General features: G+C 37.0%; 1 pseudogene; it reads right to left on the bottom strand.

Annotated features, from left to right (window-relative positions):
• Positions 1-15,360: 15,360 nt before the first annotated feature.
• On the bottom strand, positions 15,361-16,425 carry LOC141417322 (olfactory receptor 7G2-like; annotated as a pseudogene).
• Between the last annotated feature and the right edge of the window lie 10,702 nt (positions 16,426-27,127).

The following is a 27,127-nucleotide window of genomic DNA, read 5'->3' as shown; positions in this document are numbered from 1 at the left end:
CCACTTCATGATAAAAACTCTAAGAAAATGAGGAATAGAAGGAATGTACCTCAACATTGTAAAGGCTATTTATGACAAACCTACATAATACCAACATAATACCAACATAATACTTAACGGTGAAAAACTGAAATCATTCCCCCTAAAATCAGGAATGAGACAAGTGTGCTCAGTATCCCCACTCCTATTCAACATACTACTGGAATTCCTAGTGAGAGGAATTAGGCAAGAAAAAGAATAAAAGGAATAGAAATAGGTAAAGAAACTGTCAAAATATCCTTATTTGCAGATGGTATGATCCTATACTTTAGAGACCCAAAAAACTCTACCCAAAAACTCTTAGACACCATAAACAGTTACAGTAAGGTAGCAGGATACAAAATCAACCTACAAAAATCATTACCTTTTCTATACACCAACAATCAATGAACTGAGAAGGAATTTAAGGAAACAATTCCATTTACAATAGCCTCAAAAAAATCAAATACCTAAGATTAAATTTAACAAAATATGTGAATGACCTCTACAAGGAGATTTACAAACTCCTGAAGGAAGAGATGGAGGAAGATTACAGAACATGGAAAGATCTCCTGTGCTCATGGATTGGTAGAATCAACATAGTAAAAATGGCTATACTACCAAAAGCAATCTACATGTTTCATCTAATTCCCATCAAAACCCCAGTGACTTTCATCACAGAGGTTGAAAAATGTACTCTACAGTTCATTTGGAAACACAAGAGACAACGAATAGCCGAGGCAATACTCAGCAAAAAAAAGCAATGCTGGAGGTATCAAAATAACTGACTTCAAACTATATTACAAAGCAATAGCAATGAAAACAGCATGGTACTGGCATAAACACAGATATAAAGACCAGTGGAACACAATAGAAGATCCAAATATGAATCCACACAACTATACCCACCTCATTTTTGACAAAGGTGCCAAAAACATACGATGGAGAAAAGACAGCCTCTTCAACAAATGTTGCTGGGAAAAGTGGTTATCCATCTGCAAGAAACTGAAACTAGATCTATGTGTATCACCCTGTACTAGTATCAACTCAAAATGGATCAAGGACCTAAATATCAGACCTGAATCTCTGAAGTTACTAAAGGAAGGAGCAGGAACCACTCTGGAACTAATAGGTATAGGCAAAGACTTCTTCAATAGAACACCAGCAGCCCAGCAACTAAGAGAAAGAATGGACAAATGGGACTTAATAAAATTAAAAACTTCTGCACAACAAAAGAAATGGTCTCTAAACTGAAAAGACCACCCACAGAGTGGGACAAAATATTTGCCAGCTATACATCAGACAAGGGACTGATAACCAGAATATACAGGAAACTTAAGAAACTAAACTCTCCTAAAATCAATGAACCAATTAAAAATGGATAACTGAACTTAATAGAACTTTCTCAAAAGAAGAAATTCACATGGCAAAAGTCACATGAAAAAATGCTCACCATCTTTAGCCATAAAGGAAATGCAAATCAAAACCACATTAAGATTCCACCTCACCCCTGTTAGAATAGCCATCATCAAAAAGACCACCAACAACATGTGTTGGCAAGGATGTGGAGAAAAAAGAACCTTAATCCACTGCTGGTGGGAATGCAAGTTGGTACAACCACTATGGGAAAAAAATTGGAGACTCCTTAAAAATCTAAACATAGACCTGCCATATGATCCAGTAATCCCACTCTTGGGGATATACCCAAAGAAATTCAACACAGATTATTCCAGAGGCACCTGAACACCCATGTTTATTTTGGCACTATTCACAATAGCCAAATTATGGAAACAACCAAGATGCCCCACCATTGATAAATGGGTCAAGAAAATGTGGTATTTGTACGCAATGTTATTTTACTCAGCCATGAAGAAGAATGAAATCGTATCATTTGCAGGTAAATGGATGGAACAAGAGAACATCATTCTGAGTGAGGTCAGCCAAGCTCAGAAGACCAAAAATCATATGTTCTCCCTCATATGTGGACTTTAGATATGGGACAAATGCAGCAAAGTGGTTGAATGTGGATCACATGGTAACGGGAGAGCACATTTCGGTGATATAGAAATAGATAGAAAACCCAAAACATGAAAGTGTTTGATGTCCCCACTCCAGAGGAACTAATACAGAAACTTTAAAGCCACAGAGGTTATCATAAGAAGGGATCAGTAACCAGGGTAAAGATCAATTAGAGATGAATCAACATGGGTCATAACATGTGTACACGAAAGCAAAGGTAGGAATATTTATGTATAGCTATCTTCATCTCAACTAGTTAAAACACTTTGTCTGGCCTGGGATGTAGCTTGGTGGTACAGTGCTTGCCTAGCATGCATGAGGCCCTGGGTTCGATCCCAGCACCAAAAAAGAAAAGACAAAAAAAAAAAAACTTCTCCCCTAAAACACTTTGTCTTCCTTATTAGGCAACAAAACTAGTGATAAAGGACCTGCCTGGAACTGAGAGGGGGGAGGGGGCAGAAGGTGGGAGACGGGAGTAGGGGGAAGAAATGACCCAAATAATGTATGAACATGTGAATAAACAAAATAATAAAAAAAATGACAGGAGGGTTGATGTCTAATAGAATGGCCTCCATTTTGATGGTGGTTCATTGAAGACAGCATCTCCCAGACCAGGAGAATAATCCTTTTCACATGCTAGAAAAAGAGAAGGGAGAAAACTCGTTTCTTAATTCTTATTTATGTCAGAATTAATTCATTCATGAGGACAGAGACCTTATGACTAAATTACCTCTTAAACACCCACCTCTTAATACTATTAGAATCCCAATTACATTTCAGTATGACCATTGCAAAGAAAAACAGTCGCACAATAGCACAGATGATCACCAAAATGAATAATCATAATAAAATGAGTGCAGCATATTTGTAATGAAATGAGTGTTGAGGAAAACAGTAAAGAAATCAAAGACGACAGATGGCATGTTAGAAATAGTCATCAAACACTTGTATCCCAAATACCAAAAGTAAAATCTCAAGTATGTGGCTCCAAACAAAGGTGGTTAATTTAGAAAGGCACAGGATACCAGTAAAGAATAGAAAAATATTGAACTTTAGACCTAATAAAAATGGGAAAACATTACTTAGGTATAGCTCAGAGAGCCTACAGACCCTGGATACTCCCAGCTCAATGGCAGCTACATTGTCAGGGAAATTCTTATGAGTGTTACGTGGCTCAGTTAATCTCTGGACACTCCAGTGTATTTGTATGATGAAAGACACACATACTCTGTTCAACACTTTGCAAACTGAGTGCCAGCCTAGCAGGCTAGGAGATACACAGTAAGCCTAAATGCAGGTGACCTGGTGCTAACTGGCACCTGAGACCCCACCCAGGGTTGGACATAGGTACAGGGTCAACTGTAGAAGTGGGAAAACTCCATGGAGTGCTCAGTAACCTGCTTCATCCCTAGACCTACTATCATGCATATTTATATGGGAAGAGCTAGCCACATACCATGTTTTAAACAGAGCACCAGACCAATGAGCTAGACAATATACAATAAACCTCACTGCATAACAGAAGTTGCTCCCTGTTAAAATGTGTCACCAATACAGGGAATTGACCAGACCCAAGTAGGGCCATAGGTCTAGGCATATATAGCAGAGTGCTCCCTGATGCACTAGCCATGCACATATGCTTCTCCAAACTCCTTGTGCTACATCCGCATGTCCTGAGTTGCCTCACCCTCACCAGAACCATTGCATTGAATCATCATGGCCTCAAACCCAGAACATCCCAGACCACTGGAATTGTTGCTTCTGCATAGGAAAAGCATCATCTCTTTTTCAGGCACAGTACCTGACCAGAGCTTTAACTGTCCACCCACTATATTAACTAAGATGCACCCAAAGTGGGTATTAAGGGCATTTCCAAGCTCAAAAGATAAATGGCAGTGTACACACTGGGGAACTACAGACAGAACTCTTAGGGCTAACTGCTAATCAATCAAACTCAATGTATTTACAAGTGACTAAATACAAATGACTTATGAGTTTTGGCATCTTTTCCTTCTTAGGCATCAATTTTTCCTTCTGATTTTGACACTGACTCTCCCTGCTTTAAAAACGAAAGTAAATTTAAGCTTAGAAAAGGGTAGCATTAATTTGGAAAATATTATTGGATGATCATATGGTCCTAAGCACTGTTGGCTACTTCATGCCAATGAAAAGAAATGTGATTCAGAAGCTTCCTTTCTTCATTTTTCTGAATCTGGATGAATTTTCAACATATTTATCATTTAGGGAAATCCAAAATCTAAACTATATTGAGAGTCAAGTTATAATGACTATCATAAAAAAACAACAAACGTTATATTTTTGTTCATTGCTGGTAGGATAGTAAATTAGTCCAGTCACTCTGAAAATCACCATGGAGGTTCCTCAAAAAATGTGTATGTTTAAGCTTACTACAAAGAAACCTGTATTACCATGTTTATTGTGGCGTGACTCACAGCCACCAAAATATGGAATCATCCTACATGTCAATCAATGGATGAATTGATAGACATGATTTATATCTACACAATGGAGTTTTAGACAGCCACTTATAAGGATGAAATTATGACTTACAGGAGAATGGATTGAACTGGAGATCATTGTGTAAAATGACATAAAGCAGTACCACAAAGACAAAAATCACATTTTTTACTTTTGTCGAAGGTGGGGGAAGACAAAACAAAACAAAAAGCCAAAAACATGATACTAAAAAGACTAATGGGGTGAGGGTGAGAAGGTTGAAGGAAGAGTGAAGTAAAGAAAGAGCAATAGAGGGTATGAACTAGTCTATATTCATATATAGAAATGTTGAAATGAAATCCATTAGTTTGTACAGTTTTGTGTATATCAATAAAAGATAAAACAAGAAAAAAATAAACTAAACACTGTGGACATTAATTAAATTCTAGAAGTACACACAAAGGGAAACACACACCCAAATGAGCTTTAAAGATATAGGTAATCTAAAGTCTTCTATTCCAATTATGCAAATCATTAATGAATTTACTAGAAAAAAACACTTATGCAAGCGAATCTAAATATGAAAAACACTTTACTCAACTAAGGATGATGAATGTGTCATCATATGTGAAATAACGTACAATTTTAAAATATGAGAAGTGAAAATTAACTAAATGATATCCTACAAAAATTAGCTTGTTTGATGAATGAACAGGTTTTGGGAATGATGTGAGACATTAGGAATATCAAATGGGAAAGCCAGAGAATTCCAAGATGGCGGCTAGAGGTAGGAAGCAGAAAGCGACCCTCCTATAGTGAAATCTTGGAGAGACGCTGGAGACACACTTTACAGGCATAATCACCGAGAAAAGGCATAACTTTGACTCCTCCACACCTCCAGCCGGCGCAGAGAATCTCCACTTCACGTTAAACGGAGAACCGAGGAGGCCCCGGGGCCGCCAGTGGCCGGCGCCCATACGGCTTGGGAAGAGCCGGACCAGGTGAGCTTCGCGGTACCGCGGTTCCCCCACAGACAAGCCTGGGCCAGAGCAGCATAACCCCCTGGACAGACTGACCTCCACCCGGGGAAAAAAAGAGAAACTGAGTACTAAGCAATAAGAACAGTTAAGACACGCTGGAAAGAGGGTGGGGCGCCCTGAGCGCTGAAGATTGGGGGAAGGGAATCCTTCCCGGGACTGTAAATAAACGAGCCGGGCGGGCCGGAGAGGCTCTGGCGGGAGCGGGGCGCGCCCAGCAACCGGGAGCGGGGACGCTTGTGAGAGGAGGGAAGACCCACTTCCCACGTGAACTGTAAATAAACACGCAGGCCTGACAACGCGGGGCAGTGTCGCCTTTCCCAGTGCTTGGAAAGGGAAAAGCCTGTAGCAGAGGCCCCCCTCCCCCACACAGGAGAACTCTGAGCAAACAAAGCCTGTGGGACCAGGTGAGTGCTAAGCTCACCCCAGAGATCTGCATAAATAACGCCACCAGCTACAGGCTGAGAGCAGCAGGCAGGCAAGCCACAGTTGCAGATACCACTCTCAGAACTGCCTCCAGACGCTTTTTTTTCTTTTTCTCCCTACCTTTGATGAGAGAACAATCGAATTACACCTGCAAGCCGAAAAACTTACTGAAACTGTATTGCATTTGAACTGGGGACACTTGGTGGGGCTTTTTTTTTTTTTTTTTTCTTCTGTGTGTGTGTGTGAGTGTAGTTTTGTTCTACTTTATGCATCCCCTTTGATGAGACAACTACAGAACAACATATGAGGCACCAACTGCAGGACTGGAGATTGAGACAGACATCCAAATTATTAAGACTGAAATTGCATTGCATATAAACTTGGAAGTTTTTTGGTTTTTTTGTTTTTTTAATTTTCTATTTTCCATTTTATTTTAATTCATTTTATAAATAGATATTACTTTCATATACTTATTTTTTATTTTTTTTATCTTTGATTTTCAATCCTCTCTCTGTTACTCTATTGTCTGTTCAGCTTACTGTCGATTAGTACACTAACACTCCCTGTTTAGACCTTTGAAACTCTCTTGTCTGATACCTTGTTCTGCTTTCTCCCTCTTGTCTGTATATTTGTTTTCCCCTTTTCTTTAACTTCTTGCTTTCCATCTCAGCTCACTCTTCCATTCTCAATATTACCATTGTTATTATTACAAGCTAGAAAATACTTAATTACACACAGTACAGGGACAGTAACAACACCAAGGACAATGACAGGAAGACAGAAAAAACAAGGAAACCAGTTTCCCCACAGCAAAAAATTAGTACAGGAACCAGAGGGGAATGAAGAGAACAGAAACTCAGATCCAGACTCCAACAAAATGAAGATAAACTATGCCAAAGGACCCAATGAAGCCCACAAGAATAATTTAAAAGAAGACATACTACAAGTACTCAATGAGAATTTTATAGAGATGATACTGGATAGGGTCAACCAAAATGTACAGGAGACACTCAAGAAATTCCAAGACAATAAAAATAGAGAATTTGAAAAAGCAAAAGAAGAAATAAAGGAAACCATAGAAGCACTGTATAAACACCAAAGTGAAAGAGAGAACACAATGAATAAATGGATAAATGAACTCAGGACAAAAATAGACAACAATAAAGAAGAAAACAGCCAGGATATGGAAAACCTCAGAAAAAAGAACGAAACAGAACTGCAAAACAAAACGGAAGGCCAATCCAGCAGAATAGAGCAAACAGAAGACAGAATCTCAGAACTTGAAGATGAAATGGTAATTAAAGGAAAAACTGAAGAACTACTAATTAAACAACTCAAGACCTGTGAAAAGAAAATGCAAGAACTCACTGACTCCATCAAAAGACCAAACTTGAGAATCATGGGCATCGAAGAAGGAGAAGAGGTGCAAGCGAAGGGAATGCGTAATATATTCAACAAAATAATAACGGAAAATTTCCCAAATCTAGAGAAAGATATTCCCATACAAATGCAAGAGGCCTCCAGGACACCAAACAGACCAGATCAAAATAGAACTACTCCACGACATATCATCATTAAAACAACAAGTTCAGAAACTAAGGAAAGAATATTGAAGGCTGCAAGAGAGAAAAAACAAGTAACATACAAAGGTAAACCCATCAAAATCACAGCAGACTTCTCAACAGAAACATTAAAAGCAAGAAGAGCGTGGGGTGAGATCTTCCGGGCACTGAATGAAAATAACTTCAACCCCAGGATACTCTACCCAGCAAAGCTATCACTCAAAATAGATGGAGCAATAAAAGTCTTCCATGATAAGCAGAAACTAAAACAATATGTGACCACAAAGCCACCATTACAAAAGATTCTGCAAGGGATCCTGCACACAGAAAGTGACACCCAACTTAACCATGAAAAGGCAGGCAGCACCAAACCACAGGATAAGAAAAAGCAAGACAGTAGAGAGTAACATCAAGTTAGGTATACACAATCAAACCTTCAAACAACTAAGATAACTAAATGGCAGGAATCACCACATACCTATCAGTACTAACACTTAATGTTAATGGACTTAATTCACCCATCAAAAGACACCGTTTGACAAAATGGATTAAAAAAGAAGATCCAACAATTTGTTGCTTACAGGAGACTCATCTCACCGACAGAAATATGCATATGCTTAGGATGAAAGGCTGGAAGAAGATTTACCAAGCCAATGGCCCCCGAAAACAAGCAGGAGTAGCAATACTTATCTCTGACAAAGTAGACTTCAAACCTACATTGATCAAACGAGATAAAGAAGGACATTCCATACTAATAAAAGGGGAAATAGACCAAAAGGAAATAATAATCATCAATCTGTACGCACCCAATGTCAACGCACCCAATTTCATCAAACATACCCTGAAAGACCTAAAAGCATATATAAACGCCAACACAGTGGTTGTGGGAGACTTTAACACTCCATTATCATCAATAGATAGGTCATCCAAACAAAAACTCAATAAAGAAATCCAAGATCTAAAATATGCAATAGATCAAGTGGACCTAGTAGATGTCTACAGAACATTTCATCCAACCTCTACACAATATACATTCTTCTCAGCAGCCCATGGAACCTTCTCCAAAATAGATCATATCCTAGGGCACAAAGCAAGCCTCAGCAAATATAAGAAAATAGAAATAATACCATGCATACTATCTGACCACAATGCAGTAAAAGTAGAACTCAACAACAAAAGTAAAGACAAAAAACATGCAAACAGCTGGAAACTAAATAACTCATTACTTAATGAAGAATGGATCATCGATGCAATAAAAGAGGAAATTAAAAAGTTCCTGGAAGTCAATGAAAATGAAAACACAACCTACCGGAACCTATGGGAAACAGCTAAGGCAGTCTTGAGAGGAAAGTTTATAGCCATGAGTGCATATATTAAAAAGATTGAAAGATCCCAAATCAATGACCTAATGATACATCTCAAACTCCTAGAAAAACAAGAACAAGCAAACCCCAAAACAAATAGAAGGAGAGAAATAATAAAAATAAGAGCTGAAATCAACGAAATAGAAACCAAAAAAACCATACAAAGAATTAATGAAACAAAAAGTTGGTTCTTTGAAAAAATAAACAAGATCGATAGACCCCTGGCAAACCTGACTAAAATGAGGAGAGAAAAAACCCAAATTAGTAGAATTAGGAATGCAAAAGGGGAGATAACAACAAACACCATGGAAGTCCAGGAAATCATCAGAGACTACTTTGTGAACCTATATGCAAATAAATTTGAAAATCTTAAAGAAATGGACAGATTTCTAGATACATATGATCATCCAAAACTGAACCAAGAGGAAATTAATCACCTGAATAGACCTATAACACAAAATGAAATTGAAGCAGCAATCAAGAGTCTCCCCAAAAAGAAAAGTCCAGGTCCTGATGGATTCTCTGCTGAATTCTATCAGACCTTTAAAGAAGAACTGATACCAACCATCCTTAAACTGTTCCATGAAATAGAAAGGGAAGGAAAACTGCCAAACACATTTTATGAAGCCACTATTACACTTATCCCAAAACCAGGCAAAGACACCTCCAAAAAGGAGAACTATAGGCCAATCTCCTTAATGAACATTGATGCAAAAATCCTCAACAAAATAATGGCAAATCGAATTCAGCAACACATCAAAAAGATTATTCACCACAACCAGGTAGGCTTCATCCCAGGGATGCAGGGGTGGTTCAACATACGAAAATCAATAAACGTAATAAACCACATTAACAGAAGCAAAGACAAAAACCACTTGATAATCTCAATAGATGCAGAAAAAGCCTTTGATAAGATCCAACATCATTTCATGATAAAAGCTCTAAGAAAACTAGGAATAGAAGGAAAGTTCCTCAACATTATAAAAGCTATATATGACAAACCTACAGCCAGCATTATACTTAACGGAGAAAAATTAAAACCATTCCCTCTAAAATCAGGAACCAGACAATGATGCCCACTATCTCCACTCCTATTCAACATAGTACTGGAATTCCTAGCCAGAGCAATTAGGCAAGAAGAAGGAATAAAAGGAATACAAATAGGTAAAGAAACTGTCAAAATATCCCTATTTGCAGACGACATGATCCTATACCTTAAAGACCCAAAAAACTCTACTCAGAAGCTTCTAGACATCATCAATAGCTATAGCAAGGTAGCAGGATATAAAATCAACATAGAAAAATCATTAGCATTTCTATACACTAACAATGAGCAACCGGAAAAAGAATGTATGAAAACAATTCCATTTACAATAGCCTCAAAAAAAATCAAATACCTAGGTGTAAACCTAACAAAAGATGTGAAAGACCTCTACAAGGAAAACTATACACTTCTGAAGAAAGAGATTGAGGAAGACTATAGAAAGTGGAGAGATCTCCCATGCTCATGGATTGGTAGAATCAACATAGTAAAAATGTCGATACTCCCAAAAGTAATCTACATGTTTAATGCAATTCCCATCAAAATTCCAATGACATTCATCAAAGAGATTGAAAAATCTACTGTTAAATTTATATGGAAACACAAGAGGCCACGAATAGCCAAGGCAATACTCAGTCAAAAGAACAATGCAGGAGGTATCACAATACCTGACTTCAAACTATATTACAAAGCAATAATAATAAAAACAGCATGGTACTGGCACAAAAACAGACATGAAGACCAGTGGAACAGAATAGAGGATCCAGATATGAAGCCACACAACTATAAGCAACTTATCTTTGACAAAGGAGCTAAAAATATACGATGGAGAAATAGCAGCCTCTTCAACAAAAACTGCTGGGAAAACTGGTTAGCAGTCTGCAAAAAACTGAAACTAGATCCATGTATATCACCCTATACCAAGATTAACTCAAAATGGATCAAGGATCTTAATATCAGACCCCAAACTCTTAAGTTGATACAAGAAAGAGTAGGAAATACTCTGGAGTTAGTAGGTATAGGTAAGAACTTTCTCAATGAAACCCCAGCAGCACAGCAACTAAGAGATAGCATAGATAAATGGGACCTCATAAAACTAAAAAGCTTCTGTTCATCAAAAGAAATGGTCTCTAAACTGAAGAGAACACCCACAGAGTGGGAGAAAATATTTGCCAATTATACATCAGACAAAGGACTGATAACCAGAATATACAGGGAACTTAAAAAACTAAATTCTCCCAAAACTAATGAACCAATAAAGAAATGGGCATGTGAACTAAACAGAACTTTCTCAAAAGAAGAAATTCAAATGGCCAGAAAACACATGAAAAAATGCTCACCATCTCTAGCAATAAAGGAAATGCAAATTAAAACCACACTAAGATTCCACCTCACCCCTGTTAGAATAGCCATCATCAGCAACACCACCAACAACAGGTGTTGGCGAGGATGCGGGGAAAAAGGAACCCTCTTACACTGTTGGTGGGAATGTAGACTAGTACAACCACTCTGGAAAAAAATTTGGAGGCTACTTAAAAAGCTGGACATCGATCTACCATTTGATCCAGCAATACCACTCTTGGGGATATACCCAAAAGACTGTTACTCCAGAGGCACCTGCACATCCATGTTTATTGCGGCACTATTCACAATAGCCAAGTTATGGAAACAGCCAAGATGCCCCACCACTGACGAATGGATTAAGAAAATGTGGTATCTATACACAATGGAATTTTATGCAGCCATTAAGAAGAACGAAATGTTATCATTCGCTGGTAAATGGATGGAATTGGAGAACATCATTTTGAGTGAGGTTAGCCTGGCTCAAAAGACCAAAAATCGTATGTTCTCCCTCATATGTGGACATTAGATCAAAGGCAAACACAACAAGGGGATTGGACTATGAGCACATGATAAAAGCGAGAGCACACAAGGGAGGGGTGAGGATAGGTAAGACACCTAAAAAACTAGCTAGCATTTGTTGCCCTTAATGCAGAGAAACTAAAGCAGATACCTTAAAGCAACTGAGGCCAATAGGAAAAGGGGACCAGGAACTAGAGAAAAGGTTAGATTAAAAAGAATTAACCTAGAAGGTAACACCCATGCACAGGAAATCAATGTGAGTCAATGCCCTGTATAGCTATCCTTATCTCAACCAGCAAAACCCCTTGTTCCTTCCTATTATTGCTTATACTCTCTCTACAACAAAATTAGAGATAAGGGCAAAATAGTTTCTGCTGGGTATTGAGGGGGGGAGCGGGAGGGGGTGGAGTGGGTGGTAAGGGAGGGGGTGGGGGCAGGGGGGAGAAATAAACCAAGCCTTGCATGCACATATGAATAATAAAAGAAAAATGAAAAAAAAAATGGGAAAGCCAGTTATTGCAGCAATTTAGAAAAACACTTTGTAAATTTCCAAATGTGATGATCTATTTTGTAGAGACAATAACCTCCATGCTGAGTATAAACTCCTTCCATTTCTATGAGAAGTGATAGAAGAGAATATTCCAACAGTTTTATTTTTATTAAAATAAAATACATAACAAATTTCATCAACATCATAAGTGCTCCATATTTTAATGTCAGAACACAAAGTATATAAAGATAGAGCTTTGAAGATGAGTAAATGATAACCCCCAAACATCATAATCGATCTTGAAGCACAATGATGAGAATAAAAACAAAACTGGAATTCAACAACTTTGAATTTTAATCAGGTTTAAATGAGGACATTTATGCACAGATGGAATTTTTAAAACAGGAGAAATAATTTATATATAAGAAAAAATAATTGCAAAGCAAGAAACACCCCCATACAGTAGTCACTGTGGGTGTGGGGTATTTGGTTGTGTGCGGGTTACATAAATTATTGATAGGGGTGACAGCATTGGCCTTCTTGATGACTTGAGCAAGTGAACAGAGTGGGGGATTTCCAGATCATTAGAGAAGACAGTCACAGTAGCATCAGACTGGAGAGTAAGACATGCACAGTACTAATGATCAGGGGGAAGAGAACCAGTGAGACACAGAAGTGGGATTTAATGATGACTGTGTACATCAGGATGTGACAAATGGCCACATAAGTGTCATAGGCCACTACTATAAGGAGACAAGTTTCTAAATACAGGAACACACATATCACAGGTATAGATTAAAATTTTGGAACTTTGTTGTCAATATTGGTAAAGAAAATGACAAGTTATCAGAAAAGCAGTTAATTTGTAGTATAAGGAATCTTTGTGATTTTAATAAAAACATTTTAGCTCTTAGTACCATGATGATTATAATTTTAGCTGAGTGAGGTGCTAAAATCATAAAGATATGTAAAAATAGTGCTGGGGAAAATATAAGAACCCTATTGTTCAGAAAAGACAGACCAGACAATGCATGAACACCTTAATAATGGCACACAATTTATTTCTGAAAAGGCATTACAGTGAGCAAATGAATGGTAATTATTTTTTAAAAGGTGCTAAGAAATAAAAGTGAATTCCTGTCTCACATCAAAGGCAAAAATACATTTTAGGTAACTTCAAACTCAGATGCAAAAAACAAGAATACAAATCATACATTAAGGAAAGTAAAGATTTCAATATCAATACCTACTGGACACAGATAATGGGTAAAATAACAACAAGTTAAGTCATGTTAAAACTTAACATTTGTAGCAATCAACTGACTACTAAAAGCATATGTGAAAGGAGGCATGTCTTAAAGGAACACGTATGTGTTTGTGTGTGTGTGTGTGTAATTCTGCATTCAGAATACATAAAACTTGTTATGAATTATTTTTTAAATTAATAATTAGCTCAGTGGAAATATCATAAATACATAGACCACAAGAGTAAAAACTGGGCCATTTCCATATTACCAATATGGCCCTCAACCTCTCAGAAAAACACATGGAAATTGCTTAAATGATATTTTATTCCCATTATGCCAACAAAGAAAATGCAAATTTAGGGAGCGAGTATTGTGGGGTACAAGTAATATCTAATGGGAAGTTAAATTGAATCAAGAGTTTAAGAATACACTGTGAAAATAGTGAAACACAATAACCTACTCTGCTGCATCCAATAATTTCACCCTGAGTAAAAATGCTAGCTTTTCTTTCCTGTGAAAGTCATAAAAAGTATCCAAATAGCTTTATTTACAGTAGTAGACAATTACCAAATTGTCATCACCATCAGAAATGCTCCTTATATTTAGTGTCATCATATATAATAAGAAATTGTAGAATATTAAAATAAATGCATAACTGATGAATCCAACATCATGGCTCTTCTGAAGCATAATGATGAGAATAATAAGACATGGAGTTCATAAGTTTGATCCATGTTAAGAAATTAGGGTACTACAATAACTTGTGTATGTGTTTTTCTGTGGGTGACAAAAGTACATTAGAGTCATATGAAACTGATAGTTCTGCAGGATAAAATTGGTCACATACTCAAATGAAATTCTAGATACACCAGTCCAATTTTGACCTCTATGATTAAACTTACTAATTTTATATATAATTTTCATCTCTCCTTCTGTCTGTGTAAAGGAACATGACTACATTTGTAACCCAATCAGATAATAAGTAGCGGCTCCTACTCTGTAAATCCCCTTTGAGAAACCATTCACCTGTCTGTCATATAAGATAACACTAGATAACAGAGAAAGACATAGACATATTTTGAATTCCACCATTCAGTCCCTAACAGTGATGTAGTCTAGAAGATCCATTAAAATTAAACAATAATAGACCAAGATAAAGACCCTCCAGTTTCTGTGTCTGTCATCATGTCTGGGTAGGACATGTTTATCTGTGTTTATTGTGCTCACCATGTGACATGGAGGAGAACAAGTCCTAGGATAAGATTAAACATGAAAACCTGAATGAAGCTCAGCTCTCTGTTCTAGAATATTGCTTATTTCTGGAGTCTTTGAAAGAAAAGATAACTCCATTTTTTAGTATGTTAATGTTAGCATTTTTTTCTTATTAGCTTGAAGGTATACTCACAAATCAATTTGAAATATAACACAATCATCTCTGGACACAGATATTATCTAATTGTGGCTATTTTACAGAGGACAACCCTGAACTTGATGGATCCCATGATTACCCCAGAAGCATGTGGTTTGACAAAGACAGGTTTTAGTAATGGTTTCACACAGTCTGCATCTGCTCCTCTGATCCACAGTAGGATTAGCTGAAGGATTCAATTGTCATGTATCTAACCAAGTGATCAGGTGGAAATTATTATCAAGATATGATAGTAGATTTGCTTAAATTTTATAGAGGCCCTGTCTACCTTCAACAATGAAATTTCTTTTGAGTGTGCAAATCAAAAACAATTGCCATGTTTAGAAACACTATTCCATGATTTGAAACCAGGCAAAGTGTTTCAAACTGCATAGAGCTGGACAAAAAACAATGTCATAATTCAAGCCAAGTTAAAATGCACCTGGACATTATATTACTCATTTTGAAAAAAGAGTCCGGAACTCTAGCCTACCAGGAATTCTCATGCTTTGAAACTAGAAACCCTAATCTGAAAGAAATGAAACATCATAGAGGAAACACTAATCTTCCAAACAATTTCCTCAAGGCTTCCTTCACATTCCTGTTCCTTAAAATGTAGATAAGTGGGTTCAATATTTGAGGAACCACGGAATGCATCACTGAAGCTGGCTCAGACTTTCTGGATGAATTTGTAACTGTGGAGCTAATGTAAACAAGGAAACAACTCAAAGTTGTGACCCACAGCTTTATATTTTCCTTCTGATAAATCTTTTATGGAAAAGGCTTTATATTTTCATTCTGATGATGGCATATTCAGGATAGAAGACACAATGTGACCATTAGACAAAATTATTCCAGAAGGAGAAACACCACCAAATATGCAAGATGAAACATATATCAGTATGCTATCAATAAGAGTATCAGAACAAGCTAATTTGGTAATCTGAGTAAGTTCACAGAAAAAGTATGGGGTTACAAATTCTGTGCAGAATATCAAATGTAACACCATTGGATAAATCACTATGTTATTAATAATGCTAACTAATAGAGAAAACATCACCAGAATGAGACAGAGGTGTGATTTCACGATGATCCTATATCTCAAAGGATGACATATGGCCACATAAGAGTCATAAGCCATTACTGCAAGAAGACACTTTTCAATGCCAACAGAAAGCAAGACAAAGCAAAACTGGGACAAGAATCCTATGTAATTGATATTCTGGTTCTGTGTTTGAATGCTCACTAGCATCTTAGGGATTGTGCATATGATTAAAAAGATATCATTCTATGAAAGACTTGAGAAAAAGAAGAACATGGGTGTATGGAGATGGAAGTCAGAGGACCCAGCCGAGATGATCATCAGGTTTCCTGGGATGGTAAGAAGATACATGAAGATGAACAGGATGAAAATTAGGAATTGCATTCCTGGATCATCCATAAATTCCAAAAGAATAAATTCTGAAACTGTCGATTGATTTAGAGTTTTCATGTTTTTGATGAATCTCAAAATGTATGGAAAAGAAAATAAAATGTATGGACAGCAGCAGACCTTGAGAATGTAGGAAACAACCCCACCTTTTAATTTTAGCCTGCAAAACTGTATTAAAATGAAGGTATTCTTGTTAAACCACATAGTTTATAGTATTTAATTAGAGCATCCCTAGCAGCTATTACAATCATCACATCACCTGCCCATCATGAGCACAAGAATAGGATTAAATGACAGAATGGTTTATAAAAGCAGTCAGGATCAGGAAGGAGCAGAGTTCTGTTCTGAAGGAAATGGGATCTTGTGGAAATATGAGAGGATCAATGGGAGACCTGTGTGTGTATCAGCTCAAACACAGGAAAATATGTCAAGAGGATTAAAGACAGTTGACAAGAGTGGCATGAGGTATCTTACTTCTCATCATATCATGCATGGTCTCTCATTGCTTCCCTTTATGAATTCTAATAAAACAGTTCCCTTCATTTCCAAGGCATTTACTAAGGGACCCTCTGTTACTTGATTTGTCATAAGAGCAATGAAGCTCAGCATCTCACCTGTTTGGTTAAGATGGAATTTCTGTCCTCAGGAAGTTCAAACAAAGTGAAGTTGTCAATGCACTTCTGAGCAGAAACGATCATCTCTAAGGGAGGTTCAGGTTGTGCTTCCTGACAGTAGCAGAAGTGTTCAGTGAGGTTACAGACTGAATCACACAGTCTCAGTCTCCCTGGGGGTACAATATCCAAAGCTCCTCATTAGCCCTGCTATTTTGTCATCATTCTAATCTCAGGGGGGAAAATCATTATAAACCAACTCTACATAAGTAAAGAATTTATCATGATCCCTGATTCCTGAGGCTGGTAAAACATTAAATTCCCACCATTGTTTCCGCTCATCTCCTTTACCAGAACTTGAATAAAAAATACAAACCACTAGCCAGATGTGTGTATGCATTCAGGAAGCTGATGCAGTAGGATCACATTTTGCAGGAATTCTGAGATACATTGCAACACCTTATCTCAAAAAGACAAAAAAACATGCGGGCACCAGTGTCTAATGCCTGAAATCCTAGTGACTCAAGAAGTGGAGATCAGGAGGATCATAGTTTGAGGTCATTCCAGGTAAAATTTCATGAGAGCTCATCTCAACAGAAAAATCTAGGTCTGGTGGCAAATGCCTGTCATTCTAAATACTTCAAAAAGCAAAAATAGGTGGATCAAAACTGAGACCAGAGTGAGAAAAAGCAAGAACCTACCTGAAAAATAACCAAATCAAAAAGAGCTGCAAATGGGGTTCAAGTGGTAGAGAACCTTCCTACAACCATAAAGTCCTGAGTTCAAACCCAGTACTGCAAAAAAAAAGAACCAGAAATAGAAAAACCCTAAACTAAACTTAAACAAAACAAAACATAAAAAACCAAAAATACTACTGCTATAATAAATTACAGACTTCATTTTCTGTTAAGTTAGAAAGAAAATTATATATTCATTTCAGCAAGACTATCTCCAATATTAAGGGTGGTTATACATCATATATGATATAAATTGTGTAACTATAGATATTAAATAAGATATTGTAAAAATGTAAATTTCAAGGGAGTCTATTTTTAAGCATCATAAATGTTTACTAAATCTTAATTTTGTTTTGAATTTGCACAGAAGCTCCTAATTTATTAGTTTGATCAATGCCAAATTTCAAAATGTATACACAATCATAACTCCCTGGTTGTAAATTTATTTATTATTTACTGGTTTATTTATTCATTTGATGTTTTGAGACAGGGTATAAATATGTAGTCCAAGCTGAACTCAAACTTTAGTCCTCTTGCTTCCACCTCCCAAGTGCAGAGACTATGGTATGTAGAGTTTTAAAATTTATTTCTGAATATTCTCACACAGGTTTAAATAGTTTTCTTCATAAACAGACTGTGAGTGGAAAATATGGTTCCTCATTTTTATTGAGGTGTTTTAATTTTCAATTTTTATTTTATTGTTTTTACACTTACTTACATGTGTCCACTTTATTTGGGCCACTTTCCCCGCAAACCCCTGCCTCCCCTCCCACCTCTGGGAAGAACCTGATCCACCCTCTGATTATTCAATATTGTTGAAGAAAAAAAACATATAAGATAAAAAGAAAAACATGGTGTTTTTGATAGTTTGAGATGAAGATAGCTATGGAGGGAGATTCCTTGTGGTGTTTCCATGTCTATGTGTATTACAACTCAAACTGGTTCATCTCTAGCAGACCTCTTCACTACTTCCTAGTCCCCTCCCCATAGTGGCCTCTGCCAGTTTAAGATTACTATATTTGCTATTATACAGTGAGCAGGTCAACAATATTCAAGTTTTTAGTCTCCTTTCCTTTCCGTATCCCTCCTGTGACTAGTCTCCCCTTAGTGTGTGACTGATGTCCAATAATATTTATGCATTTGTTTCATGTCTATAATCCACATATGAGGAAGAACATAGATTTTTGGCCTTCTGAGCCTGGCTAAATTTGTTTAAGATGATGTTCTCCAGTTCCAGCCATTTACTTGCGAATGACAAAATTTCATTCTTTTTGTGGTTGAATAAAATTCAATTGTGTAAAAATTTCATATTTTCTTCATCCTTTGGTTGGTAGTGGGGCATCTTGCCTTTTTCAATAGCTTGGCTATTGTAAATAGTGCTGCAAGAAACATGGGTGTGCAGGTGTCTTCGTAGTAACCTGAATCACATTCCTTCAGGTTTATCACTAGGAGTAGGATTGCTGGATCATATGCAGATCTATTTTTTGTTTTTAAGAAGTCTTCATATTTTTCATACTGGTTGTACTAGCTTACATTCTGATCAGCAGTGTGAGGGTCGCTTTTTCCCTGCATCCTCACCATCATGTGTTGTTGGTGGGGTTCTCAGTGGTAGCAATTCTAACAGGAGTTAAGTGGAATCTCAGTGGGTTTTGATTTGCATTTTGTTTTCTTTATGGCCAGGGATGGTGAGCATTTTTTCATGTGTTTTTTGACAATTTGTACTTCTTCCTTCAAAAAAGTTCTGATTAACCTTCCTGGAGCTGAAGGGGAAAGGGGGAAAGGTTAGGGGAGGAGGGCAGGGGAGAGAAATGACCCAAACAATGTATACACATGTGAATAAAAGAATAATAAAAGAAAAGAAAAGAAAATGTTTTGTTTAGTTAAGGTGTTTATTTAAAGAAAAAAAGTCATGTAAAGCAGACCACAGAGGGCAAGATGGAAGAGGAATAGAAGCTTTCTCTGTCAGTCATCAAGAATAAGAGTGTGGAAAAGAAAGAAGAGGTATCATACACAAGGGCAAAACAGAGGAAGCCCATGAGAAAAACAATGAGGGAAAAGATCATTGAAATTTAGTGTAAAACAAAAAGCCAACAGAGTCAGTAAAGGAACACTGTTCATCTCAAGCCCCAGCTTAACCAGCAGGAAGGGGATGACAAAGCTTCTGCTCCACGACTGAAACTATGTGGTTTGATGGTAAATGAATGGAATTGGAGAACATCGTGTTTAGTGAATTAAACCAGGTTCAGAGGGGAAAAGCTACATAAGTTCTTCATATGTGGAAGATACATCCAAATGATAACTTTATATACAAAAACATATTTCATTACAAACGAACTGATACGGGGGAGTTGGGAATACAAGAGAGAATGATAGAGAGTAAACAATATCAAATACATAATATCTGTGCAGGCAGAAACTATTGCTATATGCACTGAAAGCTGTTGAATAATAGGTTTCTGTGTGAGAGAAAGGGTAAGAAAGAGTAACAGAAGGGGCTGAACTGACTATAGTAAAGTATACTCACAGCTGGGATACATTGAGAAACTCCTCAGATGTTTACTAGAGGTAATAATGAAAAACAGGACTGTAAAACAGGTACAGTGTGTTGGGGGGTATTTGTAGGAGGGGAAGGTGAATGGGGGAGATGAACATGAGGGAATATTGTTGATGGCGTCCATGACAATGAAATCTCTCGTGATTGCTTTAAGTGGAACAGGGAGAAGGTTGTGTGTGTGAGGGAAGATGGTGGGTGTAATCTATCCAATGTATAATGTAACGCTATTTGTAACTGTCCCACTGAATATATGCTAATAAAAATACATATGCTAGTATTTAAAAGGCAACTAGCTCCAATGGCAGAGATATTAAGTTACAGAAGGTGCCTGCAAACTGTCTGCAGGCAGAGGACCACTGTGACTGAGTAATCCTGAGGATTAAAGAGTTGCAGCTTGGGAAGTTCCAGTTCTTGAAGACACATTGTGTACATGAATACTGCCACCAGAGGCAGACCTACAGAGGGGGAGGTTTTGACTGAGGCAAACTGAGGGTTACTGGCAGGATCTCTGGATGTAGCAAAAGGAGAAGAGTTTGGTGGCCCACCCTATCTAGTGACAGCAAATCAAACCAGTAATGACAGTTTTAAAAACAAAGCACCTAGTATCCACTAGAAGACAGCTCAGATTATTGGGGTGGCCCTAATCTGCTGATGAACAGGCAGGCTTTTAAAATGAGCCACTATGGGAACTGGGAAAGTTAAGGAACAATTGCAGTTCAGGATCACAACACTGGAATAGAGATAGCCATTAAAAGCAGACCAGGAGTTCGAGGGGCTCTTTAGGATTCACAAATTGTTGGATGATGTTCAAAAACTTGATAAAGCACTTATCAACCCTTTGTTAGCTCTTTACATACCCCAATGGAAACATGGTAGTAAAATAGGTATGAGACAAACTACCTTTGAAAAAGAAGTGAGTTGAAAAGGATTGGAGACTGGAGTACTGGAACTGAAGCTATCCTGTCTGGATAGGTTGCCAAATATGTCTCCGAATTGGATCACCAGGTTCAGGGAACAGAAATGTCTTGGTTTCATCCAAGAATGAGGAGGAGACTTAAGCAGGAGTAGGTTTACTAATGCAAAGCCAAGCAGAATTGCACCTCTGGGTGGGAGAGTGGGAAGGGTCAACAAGAAGCACTGTTCTGGAGGTCCCAGAACCTCAAGGTTTTATTAGAGTCTGTGCACATGGAAAACTGTGTTAATAATTCAACTTCTGGACAGTATGCTATGTGTCATCAACTCTTCCCACAAGTTGGATTGTAGAATTCTTGGTCTTATATGGTCAGATAAAGGTAGCCTTGGGGATTCTGAGTCTATAAGACTCTGCTGTATGTATACAGGTCATTTAGTTAACATCACCATTCCAGGATTTGAATCACTATCAACATTCAAGACATCATTCTGAGCCATCACGTTTGTTATTTCACAGCCTAACTCCTATGCCAATACCATATATCAAATGAGGTAAAAGACTAAAATATATAAGAGTAAAACAATTTGTGACCATCAGAAACTGTAGAAAGGAGTAAATGGAGTGGGACTGATAATGACAATATGGTTTCTTTGGCTACAATGAAAATATTCTGGAGTTGGGTAGTAGTACTAACGAAATTCTTAAAATATACTATTTAAAATTCTTTGGTACATGTAAAAATCCTAGTCTTTATCACAAAGTGATGGATAGTGTGCCATCTAGTAAACACACATCTGAGCTCAATAAATGAAGAGACTGTGTCAACCTTACATATTTAACTCACGTTTTGAGTTTGGCAGCATCTTATCTCTGTAGTATGCTCTCTGTGATGTATTCAGCCTGTCTCACTTCTCAGTGAAGTCCATAGCCAGTCATTATAGTTACTGAGCTCTGAATTACCAATACATTGTAGGAACCAGGTAATAACTCTATTCATGCTCCTGGGAAGAAGGTTCTTACCAGCAACAATGGGTATGAAAGAGGGCTTCATAGTAACTCAAATAGGATTCTGACTTATTCCAAGTTGAATTCTTAAAAGCTTACCTTGTCAGTTCATGTTTGTTTCTTAAGTGATAGGACCCACTATCAAGGACTTCAAGCAACTCTACTAAACTGGCATTATATTTCACACAAACACAAACATGAAATGATAAAAATAACTACAAAAATACAAAAGGGTCTGCAGAGTTCAAAGACTCAAAGAGAGCATAATGAAGACAAATAAGGGACCTAATACAGATGAATGGAAAAGCCATTGTAGGGGATAAGAAAAAAGTTTTATGAAACACAGGCACATAGATATTCAAAGCCCAGAGTTATCAAATACAGTTCAGGTTTACAGGCAGTTTCAGGTGTCAATATAGTAATATTATAAGTCTCTATATAATATGTAAACAACTGGTCTGGCATTGAATTTGTGAATTTGTTATTGAGAGTTTACATTTTCAGGTCAGTGACAGAAATAGCAAATCAATCTAGCTAATGAGTAAGCCAGTCACAACTCAGGAATTAAGTCAATGGAAAAATAACAGATGATTAAAACCACTAACTAGCCAACCGATAATATAGGAGCACAGCACAAAAAAGAAGCATGGGAAAGAGAGGCAAGGAAATTCTACCCCTCAGAAGACCAACAGTTCATTAGAGTATTTAATGGGAAATGAAGAAAATGCAAACCCAATTACCAACCCCAACATAACTATAATAAATATAACCAATGGGCTGAATGATTTTCATAAAAATTTCTCAAACAGGAAATCATGAATGAGCTCATGTAGATATCCATGAAGAAGCTACAAGAGATGATTAAATAGAATGTACATAATGAACTCATGGAATATCAGAAATAAAAATCTTGAAAAGACCCAAAGAGGATTGCAACAAACTTCAAAGTGAAACAGAGGAGATATATGAAGTAAAGAGATATATAAAATAAAGGATACTACACAAGAGATAATAGAGGAGTTTAACAAAGATATGGAAGATCTCAGAAAAAAAGTCAGACAGAAATCTGGAAATAAAATTTCCTTTAATCAAATTCAAACACAGTGAAAAGCCACTTCAGCAAACTAGAACAAGTGGAAGACAGAATCTCAGGGATCAAAGGCAAAATAGATATGAAACAAGGAACAGAAGAATTCTTAGACAAAACAATCAAGAGTCATGACAGGAATACCCAGGAAGTCAGTGACTCCATCAAAAGATAAAACCTGTGAATCATGGGCATCAAAGGAGAAGAGGTACATGACAAAGCGATATGTAATATATTCAACAAAACGATAGCAGACAATTGGCCAAATCTTGAAAAGTGTTGCCCATTCAGCTACAGGAAGCCAGGACACCAAACAGATTTGACCAAAATAGAACCTCTCTATGGCATATTATCCTTAATATAGCTAGCACAGAGAAAAAAGGATGTTGAAGTCTGTAAGAAAGAAAATACAAGTAACATGTAAAGGAAAACTGATCAAAATACTGACAGATTTCTCAACAGAAACCTTAAAAGCAACTAGGGCATGGAGTGAACTATTTTGAGCACTGAAAGGAAAACATTTCAGTGCTAGAATACTCTACCCAGCAAAACTATAATTCAGAAGTGATGAAGGAATAGAAATCTCCAATGATAAACAGAAACTAAACAATATATGACCACCAAGATTTCACTACAGAAGATTCTGAAAGAAATCTTACACACAAACAAATATAACCATGAACGATGGGAAGTATTAAATCTCATGAGAAGAAGAGACAAATACTCTTAGAGTAGCATTGAGTCAGCTGCACACACTTATCCTTAAATAACAAAAACAACTACATGGCAGGAATAACCACATACCTCTCAATATTAACACTGAATGTTAATAGACTCAACAACCCCATCAAGACACACCACTTGGCAAACTGGATGAAAAGGAAGATCTGGCTATCTGTTGTTTACCAGAAATGCACCTTATTGACAGAAACAAACACTGGCTCAGGGTGAAAGGGTGAAAGGAGATTTACCAAACTAATGGCCCCTAAAAAATGTCAGAAGTACCTACACTTTCATCAGATAAAATACACTGCAAAGTTTAATAAGTCAAAAGAGACAAAGATGGTCACTTCATTCTAATAAAATGAGTAATAATCAAGGAGAAATAACAATTATCACCTTATATGAAACTAATGTCAGTGCACCCAACTTCATTGAGCATACACTAAAGAATTTAAATTCAATACAGACCCAAACACAGTGGTAGTTGGAGAAGCTAATCCCTCTATCACCAATAGAGAGGTCATCCAGACGAAAAACACTACAAGAAATCCTAGAACTAAATGACATCATAGATTGAATGGAAATAAGACATGTCTACAAAGTATTCCATTTGCAAAGGCAAAATATATGTTCTTCTCAGCAGCCCATGGAAATTTGTTCAAAATATACCACATCTTAGGGCACAAAGCAAGTCTCAAAATATAAGAAAATTGAAATATCCCTGTGTACTCTCTGATCACAATGTGATAAAACTAGAACACAACAATGGAAGCAGCCGAAAACACACAAACATCTGAAGGTTGCTCAATGACAAATGGGTCAGAGAAGAAATAAGCAAGGAAATCACAAATTTCCTGTAATTTAATGAAAATGCAAACGCAGTCTATCAGAACTTATGTGACACAGCTTAGGAAGTCCTACAAGGAAATTTCATAGCCATGAATGCATATACTAAAAACACAGAAAGATCTCAAATCAACGACCTGCTGCTATGTTCTCAAATTCCTAGAAAAAGAAGAACAAGCTAAACATAAAACAAGCAGAAGAGAAATAAAGATAAGAACCAAAATCAACAAAAATGAGATAAAAAACATAAAGAATCAAGCAATAAAAGTCTGTTACCTTGAAAAAATAGGCAAGATTGACAAATCCCTGGCAAATCTGAATAAAAAGAGGGGGGAAAGACCCAATAAAGAAAATCAAAAATGAAAAGGGGTGATAACAAGAAACACGAAGGAAATCCAGGGAATCATCACGGACTTATATTTAAATAAATAAATATAATAAATTAATTAAATATTAAAATAAATAAAGCCTACATTAAAATAAATTGGAAAAACTACAAGAAATAGAAAATGTCTAGATACATATGAGCAACTACAACTGAACCAAGAGTATATTAATCACATAAACATATCTATAACATGAAATAAAATTAAAGCTGAAACAAAGAGTCTCCCAAAAAAGAAAAGTGCAGGACCTGCCAGATTTTCCACTAAATTCTACCAGAATTTTAAAGAAGTACTATTACCAACACTCCCTAAAGTGTTCCACAAAATACAAAGGGAAAGAATACTACCTAACTCATTTTATGAAGCCAATATTACTCTCATCCCCAAACCAGATAAAGACAACACTGAAAAGGAGAATTATAGGCCAATTTCCTTAATGAACATCTTTGCAAAAAACCTCAATAAAATAATGGCAAACAGAATGCACCAGCACATCAGAAAGATCATGCACCATGACCAAGTCAGCTTCATCACAGGGATGCAGGGGTGGTTCAACATACACAAATCTATAAATGTAATACAGCACATTAATAGAAGCAAAGACAAAAACCACTTGATCATCTCAATAGATGCAGAAAAAGCCTTTGATAAAATTCTACCTCACTTCATGAAAAAAGCTCTGATGAAACTGGGAAAAGAAAGAATGGACCTCAACATAATAAAGGTTATATATGGCAAACCTATAGCCAACATGATATTTCATGGGGAAAATCTGAAACCATTTCTCTTAAAGTCAGAAATGAGACAAACATGCCCACTTTCAGCACTCCGATTCAACATGGTCTTGAAATTCCTAGCCTGTGCAATGAGGCAGGAAGAAGAAATAAAAGGAATACAAATAGATAACGAAGTCAAACCTATCCCTATTTGCAAGCAACTTGACCTAAAAGACGCCTCCCCCCAAAAAAAATACTCCTCAACACCATAAACTCCTTCAACAAAGTGGCAGGATACAAAGTCAACTAACAAAAACCAGTAGCCCAGATATTGAGAAATAATATAGGAAAACAATTCCATTTATAATAGCCTCAAAAAATCAAATATCTAGAAATAACTTTTAAAAAGATGTGAATGATCTTTACAAGGAAAACTACAAACCACTGTAGAAGGAAATTGAAGAAGACTAGAGAAGATAGAAAGATTTCCCCAGCCAAGATGCCCCACTACTGATGAATGGATTAAGAAAATGTGGTATCTATACACAATGGATAGATTGTGTATAGCCATGAAGAAGAATGAAATGTTATCATTTGCTGGTAAATGGATAGAATTGGAGAACATCATTCTGAGTGAGGTTAGCCTGGCTCAAAAGACCAAAAATCGTATGTTCTCCCTCATATGTGGACATTAGATCCAGGGCAAACACAACAATGGGATTAGACTATGAGCACATGATAAAAGCGAGAGCACACAAGGGAGGGGTGAGGATAGGTAAGACACCTAAAAAACTAGCTAGCATTTGTTGTCCCTAACGCAGAGAAACTAAAGCAGATACCTTAAAAGCAACTGAGGCCAACAGGAAAAGGGGACCAGGTACTAGAGAAAAGGTTAGATCAAAAAGAATTAACCTAGAAGGTAACACCCACGCACAGGAAATCAATGTGAGTCAATGCCCTGTATAGCCATCCTTATCTCAACCAGCAAAAACCCTTGACCCTTCCTGTTATTGCTTATACTCTCTCTACAGCAAAATTACAAATAAGGGCAAAATAGTTTCTGCTGGGTATTGAGTGGGGGGAGAGGGAGGGGGCGGAGTGGGTGGTAAGGGAGGGGGTGGGGACAGGGGGGAGAAATGAACCAAGCCTTGTATGCACATATGAATAATAAAAGAAAAAAAAAA

This window comes from Castor canadensis, chromosome 15 (assembly GCF_047511655.1).
Source record: "Castor canadensis chromosome 15, mCasCan1.hap1v2, whole genome shotgun sequence".
Taxonomy (NCBI): Eukaryota; Metazoa; Chordata; class Mammalia; order Rodentia; family Castoridae; genus Castor; species Castor canadensis.
The sequence above is the reverse complement of the archived record's forward strand: the minus strand, read 5'-3'. Positions and strand labels throughout refer to the sequence as shown.